The following is a 13,236-nucleotide window of genomic DNA, read 5'->3' on the forward strand; positions in this document are numbered from 1 at the left end:
AGCAAGATTACTGTTTAGAATAGAGGCAGAGATAAAGAACTTCCCAGACAAGCAAAAACTAAAAGAATTTATCAATATTAAACCTACCCTAAAAGAAATGTGGCAGGGTCTTCGCTAAATGGAAAAAACAAAAAAAAAACAAGACTATATAGGAAAGGAAAAATCCCACCTGGAAAGGCAAATACATAGTAAGGATTAAAAATCACTTAAGCCGGTCGGTAGATTAAAAGACAAAATAGTGTAAAAAAAATGACATCCAAAACACAGAATGTGGGGGCAGGGAGTAAAAATATAGATCTTTTCGCACGTGTCTGAACATAAATGACGACTAGTTTAAAACTGGGTCACAAGGATGCTTCAAGGAAAGAAATACCTGTCAGTGTATTTTTGACCTTTTAACTCAGGGCAGATAGATGACAAACAAAATGAGTAGTTAAATCCTAACGTTTATTGAGCTGTGACAAATGGTACAGGAAAAGTAAAGCAGGGAGGAGGGGTAGGTAGGGCAGGGCATTGCAAGTTATTAAAACAGAGGCCTGGGAATTCCTGCATTTGCATCAACGTGGATGGACCCAGGGAATATTATGCTTAGTGAAATAAGTCAGAAAGTGAAAGAGAAATGCTGTATAATATCACCTACATGTGGAATCCAGAAAATAATACAAATCAGTTTATATGCAAAACAGAAACAGACTCACAGATATAGGAAATAAACTAGTCACTACTGAGGAGAGAAAGAAGTGCGGAGGAGCAAATTAGGGGTATGGGATGAAGCAATACAAACTACTATGTATAAAACAGATCATCAACAAGGATATATTGTATAGCACAGGGAATTATAGTCATTACCTTCTAATAACTTTTAATGAAGTACAATCTGTAAAAATACTGACTCACTATGCTGTATACCTGAAACTAACATAATATTGTAAATTAACTACGCTTCAATGAAAAATAAAACTTACATAGCTCTGGTACCAAGAAAAGCAAACAAACAAACAAAAACAAATAAGTGGGGAAACACATTCCAAACATCTAAGAAAAAAATAGTTTGTAATTTTTGAAATTCCTGAATCTGTAACTGGCAAGGGCTCACCAAAGTAGGCATCAATATTAAAAAGTTATTAACAGGACTTCCAGTTTCCTGTTCAGCCTGTTAGAAACTCAGAAGCTGCCACTCCATCCTCACAACAATCAAAAAGCTGAACCACCTGAAAAAGCAACAACTCTTCTTAGATGCTTGGGGTGGGGGGGGGGGTGGTGGTGGTGGTAACAAATCAAAATATCTTTCCAAAATTGGAGATATTCACAGGCAAGTAGAGACTTACAACTTACCTGAGCAGAAGACCACAAGCTGAAACTTCCACAGGCACCAGTGCTGCAGTAGGAAAGCCTGAGCTATAACTGATGCATTTCTGGAAGCCCACTCTGGACAACTTTGAGAGTTAAACGCTCCAGCAAACGCCGTCAGACAGGAGCCCCCACAAATTGGCGAGATTTACTTCCAAGAGCTTGACCAAGTTTCCATAGTAAATACCAGAGAAAACCCCCTTCAGGCGTCCAGCAGGGAAAGGAGAAGAGGAGCCATTTTAAAAAGCAGCAGCACGTTTTATTCTCCTGAACAAGGCTTGGCCTCAGGCGAAGCTAGTTAACCAGATTCTAAACTGCTGGGATTTATTAGAGCCTAATTGACCTGGAGCAAAAAGCAATATTCAAACCTGCTGGCTCTAATTTTCTACGGGGGAGAAGAAAATACCCAATAGCACTGCACTTTGGCTATTTTGTGGCACCTAAGGAAGGGTGGGGATGGGAAGCACTGTGTGCAGTTTACAGTCCAGAGGCATGGGCAGACTAAAGTACTGAGACCTGACTATAGCACTATAGTAAAGCTGCCTCTCCCTCCAAAAATTACCACTACATTACTCAAAGCCTACTTACAGATGTTTCTTTTATCCAGTGTATCATATCCAGTTAACAAACAAAAGCAAAAAGAAAACATACTCAAAGGCAGACAGTCAGACAGGAGCCTGCACAAGTTGGTGAGATTTACCTATGGGAGCTTGACTAGGTTTTCACAGAAAATATCAGAGAAAACCCCTCTCAGGCTTCAGGCAGGGAACGAGGAAGAGGAGCTATTTTAAAATGTACCAGGGCATTTGGTTTTTCTTAACAAGACCTGCCCTCAGGGGAAACCAGTTAACCAGAGTCTAAGCTGCTGGTGTTTATTAGAGCCTAACTGACCTGGGGGGAAAAAACATGCAACCCTGCTAGCTCTAATTTTCTACTTGGAGAGAAGAAAATACCCAATACTAGTGCACTTTAGCTATTTTGTCCCACCTAAGGAAGGGTGGGGATGAGAAGCTCTGTGTGCAGTCCATACTCCAGAAGCACTGGCAGACTAAAAATCTGAGACCTAACTATAACACTATAGTAGAGCTTTCTCTCCCTCCACAACTTGCTACTACATTAGTAAAAGCCTAGCTACAGAAGTTTCTTTTACCCAGTACAAATATAGTTACCAAAAAAGCAAAGACAAAAACAAGACATACTCGAAGGCAAAACCACAGATTCAAGAGACAAAGTGAGCATCAGAAAGAGACCCCAAAATGGCACTGATGTTGGAAGTATCAGACCAGGAATTAAAAACAAAACTAGGATTAGCATGCTAAGGGTTCTCCTGGATAAAGTAGATAGAATGCATGAACACATGGGTGATATAAGAATAGAGATGAAAATTCTAAGAAAGAAGGAAAAGAAATGCTAGAGATCAAAAACACTGTAACAGAAATGAAGAATCTTTGTCAAGCTAATTATTAGCAGATTAGACACAGCTGAGGAAAGAATGTCTGCGCTTGAGGTTATCTAAATAGTAATCACCTACACTGAATAAAGCAAAGAGACTAAGAAAAAATACACAGAACATAAGATAATATCCAAGAGCTGTGGAACAAGTGCAAAAGATATGACATTAGGTTAATAGGAATTCCAGAAGGAAAAGCAAGAGAGAAAGGAGAAGCAGCAATATTTGAAACAATAGTGACTGATAATTACCCCAAATACCAAACCACATATCTAGGAAGCTGGGAAAACAACAAGCAAGGTAAATGCCTAAAAATTTCCCCTAGACATATAAGTTTTAAATTATAGAAAATAAAGGACAAAGAAAAAATCCTGAAAGAAAAGAAGCTGGGTGGGGAGGGGTACTTACCATAGAGATAATTATAGATGACTTCTCAGAAATCATGCAAAGACGACCATAGTGGAGGAAAATATTGAAAATGTTGAGGAAAAAACCCATCAACCTAGAATTCTTTACCCTGCAAAACTATCTATCAGAAATAAAAAATAAAGACTTTCCCAAACAAAAGTTGAGGGAATTTGTTACTAGAACACTGCCTTGTTAAGAGATGTTAAAAGAAATTCTTTAGAGAGGAGGAAATTATGTAGGTACAAAACTTGGATCTCCGTAGAGGAAGAGTATCAGAGAAAGGGCTAAGTGAAGATAAAATAAAAATTTAACTGTTTCTAGATTGAGCTAACACATAAAAATTTGTTCAAAATATTAATAGCAACAATGCATATGAATAAGCCACATGAATAAAAGCAATGATATAAGGGGCAAAATGGAGGAATTAAGATTATCTTTTGTATTGTAAGGTACTCAAACTACCTGTGAAGTAGTACAAGGTTATCTGAAAGTATACTTGGATTAGCTGTAAATGTATATTGCAAACTCTAGTGCAGCCATTTAAAAAACTGAAAAACATAAACACATTTGATATAATGGGAGGAGAGAAAATGGAATCAAAGTGCTCAATTAAAACCACAAATAGCAGAGAAAAGTGAAAGATCAAAGGAGGAACAAAGCTCAAAGGCAACACATAGAAAACACTAACAAATATGGTAGGTATTAACACAACTATATCAATAATCATTTTGAATGTCAGTAGTCTAAGTGTTCCAATTAAAAGAGGCTGTCAGAATGGATCAAAAAATAAGACACAACTATATGTTGCCTATAGATAAATATTAAGACACTTACAGATTAAAGGAAAATGGATGAAGATAGGTATAACATGCAGACAACAAAAGTGAAGGCAGCTATACTGGTCTTTGGACAGAGTACACTTCAGCACAGGAAAGTATCAGGAATAAATAGGGGCATTACATAATGATAAACGGGTCAATTCTCCTAGAAGACATAACAGTTCTCATTGTGGAATATATGTACCTAACAAAAGAGTGTCAAATTTTACAAGGCAAAAACTGAGAGAACTCCACGGAGAAGTAAATGAACCCACTTTATGGGTGGAGACTTCTTCACTCCTCTAATCAAAAAGGGAGGGATCCAGCAGGCAGAAAATCAGAAAGGACATAGTTGAATCAACACCACCATCCGTCAACAGGATATTATTGACATCTATAGATTACTTCATCTGACAACAGCAGAATACACGTTATTTTCAAGCTCAAATGGAACACTGACCAAGGTAGACTCTACTCTGGGCCATAAAACACAAATTTAACAGAATGTATTTCATACATCTGCTCTCATTCAACAATGGAATTAAACTCGAAATCAATAACAGCTGAAAAATCCCCAAATGCACGGAGATTAAACAATGCACTTTAAATAATACCTGAGTCAAAGAAGAAATCTCAAGAAAAGATAAAGACATTTTGAAACCAATAAAAACACAAATTTATGAAAACTTGTGGCATTCAGCTAAAGCTGGACTTCGAAGGAAATTATAGCATTGAACGTATACCAAATAGCAATTAGTTATTTAAGCATACACACAGCAAACCCAGCAAAAATCACTCTCTAACAATGGATCGCTGTGTGGTTGGTTCTGGGAAGTAGGAGAAGGACTACTGTGCAACCCAGGCTATAAGAAAGATAAACATGTAATCGGTTAGGAAGGGAAGAAAAGAAAGCCAGTCTGGACGTGTGCCCCTAGGAGGGGACTCAGAAGAAAAGGGAGATTGCAGGGGTGAACACCCACACTAAGGAATGAGCAGCACAAGGCATGGACTGGGTTTCCCAGTCCTGCAGTCCTGTGTGGAGACAAGCATCCTTGGCTGGTTGTAGGACCTATGGAACAGATGGAAACACTGAAGAAGACTGAACTCTACTCATGACAAATACACACACACACACACACACACACACACGGGCTTGCCCCCAAGGCAAGATGGAGAGAGGTCTGATCTAGCAGCTGCAAGGCTTTCCCAGGACTGCCTTGCTGCACACCTCAGCCCCAAATGAGTGACTGCTCCAGCCCCACTCACTCCATGACACAGTACAACACTGGATCTGAAACAAATGCGACTGGGGAAATGAGTTGACCTTGGGACACAGAGGTGACCCAGTCCAAGGGGAAGCCCAGGTGACAGCAATTGTTGGCATTTCCTCAAGTGGTGTCCCAGAAGCAGCCCAGGTTTCTGATGGCTGCAGCTCGGCCAAGCCCACCCGATACTCACAGGGAAACCATTTGGGCCTCACCTACCCTGCAGAGCCGTTTCACCCAGAGTGAGAGCAGCAGAGGCTGGGGACAGTGATGAGACATGAGAGACAAGGGAACTTGCCCCCTAGACAGAGTGGAGAACAATCTGCTCCATTGACTGTCAGGTCTCCTGATAGCACTTCACCATGTGCCCCAGCCCAAGCCATGCAAATGCTCTGGCCCCACTCACCCCACACCACAGTCAGGCACCTGATCTGGGGTGGTCACGACCAGAGAAAAGACTCGACCATGGGCTGTGTCTGAGTGGAGCTGAACATGCCTACACAGGCAATGCACTGGACCTCTGCATGTGCGTATGCCCCACTTGCTTAAGCACTCCCCTCCTATGGGCAAAGAACATGGCATGGGGAAGGGAAAAACACACACATAAAGGGAACAGAGCCAGCTCCAGCCTGAAACCTCAGGGCTTCTGATCCAGCAACGTGGGCTCAGACTCTCCCCATGATAGGGCAGTGGTGGCCACTGAGAGGAAGTTCCACCTCATACTTGGTGCCAGCCCCTCCACTTCCAGTCCAATGCCCTACCAACATGGTAACTGCCAGCACATCCCAAGGAAGGAGGTGACTGATCCACCTCCGATCCAGCCATCCCACCAAAGGCACTGGGCACATGCAGTTTGCACTGGAACACTCACACATAAGAACACTCCTACAAGAGCACAATAGGTAACTGTTTCACCGAAATTCACAGAGGAAGAGAAAGTTAAAATCATAAAGCAGAGGAAGTACATTCAACTGAAAGAGCAAAAGAAAACCACTGAATTCATAAGTGATGAAACAGAAATAAAAAACTTACCAGATAAACAATTCAAAATATTCGTAACAAAATGTTTACTAAATTCGAAATAATAATTGATCTGAATACTCAACACTGTAACAAGGAACTAGAAAATATTAAAAAGACCCCATCAAAAATAAGTAATGCAATATCTGAAATTCAACAAAAAGCACACACTAGAAGGAATAAAAATAGCAGACTAACAATACAGAAGAACACATATGTGATCTGGAAGATAGAATATTGGAAATCACCCAGTCAGAACAGCCGAAAGGAAAACAATTTAAAAAATGAAAGCACCTTAAGAGATGGTTAGGATAACATTAAGCATTGCTACATTTGCTTTACAGGGGTTCCAGAAAGGCAAGAGAGAGAGAAGGGGATCAAAAATGTATTGAAGAAATTATAGCTGAAAATGTCCCAAACACGAAGAAGGAAACATATCCAGGTAGAGGAATCACAGATCATAATAAGATGAACCTCCCCCAACCAAAGAAAACCCACACCAAGACTCCTCTGCCCAGCAAGATTACTGTTTAGAATAGAGGCAGAGATAAAGAACTTCCCAGACAAGCAAAAACTAAAAGAATTTATCAATATTAAACCTACCCTAAAAGAAATGTGGCAGGGTCTTCGCTAAATGGAAAAAACAAAAAAAAAACAAGACTATATAGGAAAGGAAAAATCCCACCTGGAAAGGCAAATACATAGTAAGGATTAAAAATCACTTAAGCCGGTCGGTAGATTAAAAGACAAAATAGTGTAAAAAAAATGACATCCAAAACACAGAATGTGGGGGCAGGGAGTAAAAATATAGATCTTTTCGCACGTGTCTGAACATAAATGACGACTAGTTTAAAACTGGGTCACAAGGATGCTTCAAGGAAAGAAATACCTGTCAGTGTATTTTTGACCTTTTAACTCAGGGCAGATAGATGACAAACAAAATGAGTAGTTAAATCCTAACGTTTATTGAGCTGTGACAAATGGTACAGGAAAAGTAAAGCAGGGAGGAGGGGTAGGTAGGGCAGGGCATTGCAAGTTATTAAAACAGAGGCCTGGGAATTCCTGCATTTGCATCAACGTGGATGGACCCAGGGAATATTATGCTTAGTGAAATAAGTCAGAAAGTGAAAGAGAAATGCTGTATAATATCACCTACATGTGGAATCCAGAAAATAATACAAATCAGTTTATATGCAAAACAGAAACAGACTCACAGATATAGGAAATAAACTAGTCACTACTGAGGAGAGAAAGAAGTGCGGAGGAGCAAATTAGGGGTATGGGATGAAGCAATACAAACTACTATGTATAAAACAGATCATCAACAAGGATATATTGTATAGCACAGGGAATTATAGTCATTACCTTCTAATAACTTTTAATGAAGTACAATCTGTAAAAATACTGACTCACTATGCTGTATACCTGAAACTAACATAATATTGTAAATTAACTACGCTTCAATGAAAAATAAAACTTACATAGCTCTGGTACCAAGAAAAGCAAACAAACAAACAAAAACAAATAAGTGGGGAAACACATTCCAAACATCTAAGAAAAAAATAGTTTGTAATTTTTGAAATTCCTGAATCTGTAACTGGCAAGGGCTCACCAAAGTAGGCATCAATATTAAAAAGTTATTAACAGGACTTCCAGTTTCCTGTTCAGCCTGTTAGAAACTCAGAAGCTGCCACTCCATCCTCACAACAATCAAAAAGCTGAACCACCTGAAAAAGCAACAACTCTTCTTAGATGCTTGGGGTGGGGGGGGGGGTGGTGGTGGTGGTAACAAATCAAAATATCTTTCCAAAATTGGAGATATTCACAGGCAAGTAGAGACTTACAACTTACCTGAGCAGAAGACCACAAGCTGAAACTTCCACAGGCACCAGTGCTGCAGTAGGAAAGCCTGAGCTATAACTGATGCATTTCTGGAAGCCCACTCTGGACAACTTTGAGAGTTAAACGCTCCAGCAAACGCCGTCAGACAGGAGCCCCCACAAATTGGCGAGATTTACTTCCAAGAGCTTGACCAAGTTTCCATAGTAAATACCAGAGAAAACCCCCTTCAGGCATCCAGCAGGGAAAGGAGAAGAGGAGCCATTTTAAAAAGCAGCAGCACGTTTTATTCTCCTGAACAAGGCTTGGCCTCAGGCGAAGCTAGTTAACCAGATTCTAAACTGCTGGGATTTATTAGAGCCTAATTGACCTGGAGCAAAAAGCAATATTCAAACCTGCTGGCTCTAATTTTCTACGGGGGAGAAGAAAATACCCAATAGCACTGCACTTTGGCTATTTTGTGGCACCTAAGGAAGGGTGGGGATGGGAAGCACTGTGTGCAGTTTACAGTCCAGAGGCATGGGCAGACTAAAGTACTGAGACCTGACTATAGCACTATAGTAAAGCTGCCTCTCCCTCCAAAAATTACCACTACATTACTCAAAGCCTACTTACAGATGTTTCTTTTATCCAGTGTATCATATCCAGTTAACAAACAAAAGCAAAAAGAAAACATACTCAAAGGCAGACAGTCAGACAGGAGCCTGCACAAGTTGGTGAGATTTACCTATGGGAGCTTGACTAGGTTTTCACAGAAAATATCAGAGAAAACCCCTCTCAGGCTTCAGGCAGGGAACGAGGAAGAGGAGCTATTTTAAAATGTACCAGGGCATTTGGTTTTTCTTAACAAGACCTGCCCTCAGGGGAAACCAGTTAACCAGAGTCTAAGCTGCTGGTGTTTATTAGAGCCTAACTGACCTGGGGGGAAAAAACATGCAACCCTGCTAGCTCTAATTTTCTACTTGGAGAGAAGAAAATACCCAATACTAGTGCACTTTAGCTATTTTGTCCCACCTAAGGAAGGGTGGGGATGAGAAGCTCTGTGTGCAGTCCATACTCCAGAAGCACTGGCAGACTAAAAATCTGAGACCTAACTATAACACTATAGTAGAGCTTTCTCTCCCTCCACAACTTGCTACTACATTAGTAAAAGCCTAGCTACAGAAGTTTCTTTTACCCAGTACAAATATAGTTACCAAAAAAGCAAAGACAAAAACAAGACATACTCGAAGGCAAAACCACAGATTCAAGAGACAAAGTGAGCATCAGAAAGAGACCCCAAAATGGCACTGATGTTGGAAGTATCAGACCAGGAATTAAAAACAAAACTAGGATTAGCATGCTAAGGGTTCTCCTGGATAAAGTAGATAGAATGCATGAACACATGGGTGATATAAGAATAGAGATGAAAATTCTAAGAAAGAAGGAAAAGAAATGCTAGAGATCAAAAACACTGTAACAGAAATGAAGAATCTTTGTCAAGCTAATTATTAGCAGATTAGACACAGCTGAGGAAAGAATGTCTGCGCTTGAGGTTATCTAAATAGTAATCACCTACACTGAATAAAGCAAAGAGACTAAGAAAAAATACACAGAACATAAGATAATATCCAAGAGCTGTGGAACAAGTGCAAAAGATATGACATTAGGTTAATAGGAATTCCAGAAGGAAAAGCAAGAGAGAAAGGAGAAGCAGCAATATTTGAAACAATAGTGACTGATAATTACCCCAAATACCAAACCACATATCTAGGAAGCTGGGAAAACAACAAGCAAGGTAAATGCCTAAAAATTTCCCCTAGACATATAAGTTTTAAATTATAGAAAATAAAGGACAAAGAAAAAATCCTGAAAGAAAAGAAGCTGGGTGGGGAGGGGTACTTACCATAGAGATAATTATAGATGACTTCTCAGAAATCATGCAAAGACGACCATAGTGGAGGAAAATATTGAAAATGTTGAGGAAAAAACCCATCAACCTAGAATTCTTTACCCTGCAAAACTATCTATCAGAAATAAAAAATAAAGACTTTCCCAAACAAAAGTTGAGGGAATTTGTTACTAGAACACTGCCTTGTTAAGAGATGTTAAAAGAAATTCTTTAGAGAGGAGGAAATTATGTAGGTACAAAACTTGGATCTCCGTAGAGGAAGAGTATCAGAGAAAGGGCTAAGTGAAGATAAAATAAAAATTTAACTGTTTCTAGATTGAGCTAACACATAAAAATTTGTTCAAAATATTAATAGCAACAATGCATATGAATAAGCCACATGAATAAAAGCAATGATATAAGGGGCAAAATGGAGGAATTAAGATTATCTTTTGTATTGTAAGGTACTCAAACTACCTGTGAAGTAGTACAAGGTTATCTGAAAGTATACTTGGATTAGCTGTAAATGTATATTGCAAACTCTAGTGCAGCCATTTAAAAAACTGAAAAACATAAACACATTTGATATAATGGGAGGAGAGAAAATGGAATCAAAGTGCTCAATTAAAACCACAAATAGCAGAGAAAAGTGAAAGATCAAAGGAGGAACAAAGCTCAAAGGCAACACATAGAAAACACTAACAAATATGGTAGGTATTAACACAACTATATCAATAATCATTTTGAATGTCAGTAGTCTAAGTGTTCCAATTAAAAGAGGCTGTCAGAATGGATCAAAAAATAAGACACAACTATATGTTGCCTATAGATAAATATTAAGACACTTACAGATTAAAGGAAAATGGATGAAGATAGGTATAACATGCAGACAACAAAAGTGAAGGCAGCTATACTGGTCTTTGGACAGAGTACACTTCAGCACAGGAAAGTATCAGGAATAAATAGGGGCATTACATAATGATAAACGGGTCAATTCTCCTAGAAGACATAACAGTTCTCATTGTGGAATATATGTACCTAACAAAAGAGTGTCAAATTTTACAAGGCAAAAACTGAGAGAACTCCACGGAGAAGTAAATGAACCCACTTTATGGGTGGAGACTTCTTCACTCCTCTAATCAAAAAGGGAGGGATCCAGCAGGCAGAAAATCAGAAAGGACATAGTTGAATCAACACCACCATCCGTCAACAGGATATTATTGACATCTATAGATTACTTCATCTGACAACAGCAGAATACACGTTATTTTCAAGCTCAAATGGAACACTGACCAAGGTAGACTCTACTCTGGGCCATAAAACACAAATTTAACAGAATGTATTTCATACATCTGCTCTCATTCAACAATGGAATTAAACTCGAAATCAATAACAGCTGAAAAATCCCCAAATGCACGGAGATTAAACAATGCACTTTAAATAATACCTGAGTCAAAGAAGAAATCTCAAGAAAAGATAAAGACATTTTGAAACCAATAAAAACACAAATTTATGAAAACTTGTGGCATTCAGCTAAAGCTGGACTTCGAAGGAAATTATAGCATTGAACGTATACCAAATAGCAATTAGTTATTTAAGCATACACACAGCAAACCCAGCAAAAATCACTCTCTAACAATGGATCGCTGTGTGGTTGGTTCTGGGAAGTAGGAGAAGGACTACTGTGCAACCCAGGCTATAAGAAAGATAAACATGTAATCGGTTAGGAAGGGAAGAAAAGAAAGCCAGTCTGGACGTGTGCCCCTAGGAGGGGACTCAGAAGAAAAGGGAGATTGCAGGGGTGAACACCCACACTAAGGAATGAGCAGCACAAGGCATGGACTGGGTTTCCCAGTCCTGCAGTCCTGTGTGGAGACAAGCATCCTTGGCTGGTTGTAGGACCTATGGAACAGATGGAAACACTGAAGAAGACTGAACTCTACTCATGACAAATACACACACACACACACACACACACACACGGGCTTGCCCCCAAGGCAAGATGGAGAGAGGTCTGATCTAGCAGCTGCAAGGCTTTCCCAGGACTGCCTTGCTGCACACCTCAGCCCCAAATGAGTGACTGCTCCAGCCCCACTCACTCCATGACACAGTACAACACTGGATCTGAAACAAATGCGACTGGGGAAATGAGTTGACCTTGGGACACAGAGGTGACCCAGTCCAAGGGGAAGCCCAGGTGACAGCAATTGTTGGCATTTCCTCAAGTGGTGTCCCAGAAGCAGCCCAGGTTTCTGATGGCTGCAGCTCGGCCAAGCCCACCCGATACTCACAGGGAAACCATTTGGGCCTCACCTACCCTGCAGAGCCGTTTCACCCAGAGTGAGAGCAGCAGAGGCTGGGGACAGTGATGAGACATGAGAGACAAGGGAACTTGCCCCCTAGACAGAGTGGAGAACAATCTGCTCCATTGACTGTCAGGTCTCCTGATAGCACTTCACCATGTGCCCCAGCCCAAGCCATGCAAATGCTCTGGCCCCACTCACCCCACACCACAGTCAGGCACCTGATCTGGGGTGGTCACGACCAGAGAAAAGACTCGACCATGGGCTGTGTCTGAGTGGAGCTGAACATGCCTACACAGGCAATGCACTGGACCTCTGCATGTGCGTATGCCCCACTTGCTTAAGCACTCCCCTCCTATGGGCAAAGAACATGGCATGGGGAAGGGAAAAACACACACATAAAGGGAACAGAGCCAGCTCCAGCCTGAAACCTCAGGGCTTCTGATCCAGCAACGTGGGCTCAGACTCTCCCCATGATAGGGCAGTGGTGGCCACTGAGAGGAAGTTCCACCTCATACTTGGTGCCAGCCCCTCCACTTCCAGTCCAATGCCCTACCAACATGGTAACTGCCAGCACATCCCAAGGAAGGAGGTGACTGATCCACCTCCGATCCAGCCATCCCACCAAAGGCACTGGGCACATGCAGTTTGCACTGGAACACTCACACATAAGAACACTCCTACAAGAGCACAATAGGTAACTGTTTCACCGAAATTCACAGAGGAAGAGAAAGTTAAAATCATAAAGCAGAGGAAGTACATTCAACTGAAAGAGCAAAAGAAAACCACTGAATTCATAAGTGATGAAACAGAAATAAAAAACTTACCAGATAAACAATTCAAAATATTCGTAACAAAATGTTTACTAAATTCGAAATAATAATTGATCTGAATACTCAACACTGTAACAAGG

Source organism: Grampus griseus, assembly GCF_964374135.1.
Source record: "Grampus griseus genome assembly, chromosome: 13".
Taxonomy (NCBI): Eukaryota; Metazoa; Chordata; class Mammalia; order Artiodactyla; family Delphinidae; genus Grampus; species Grampus griseus.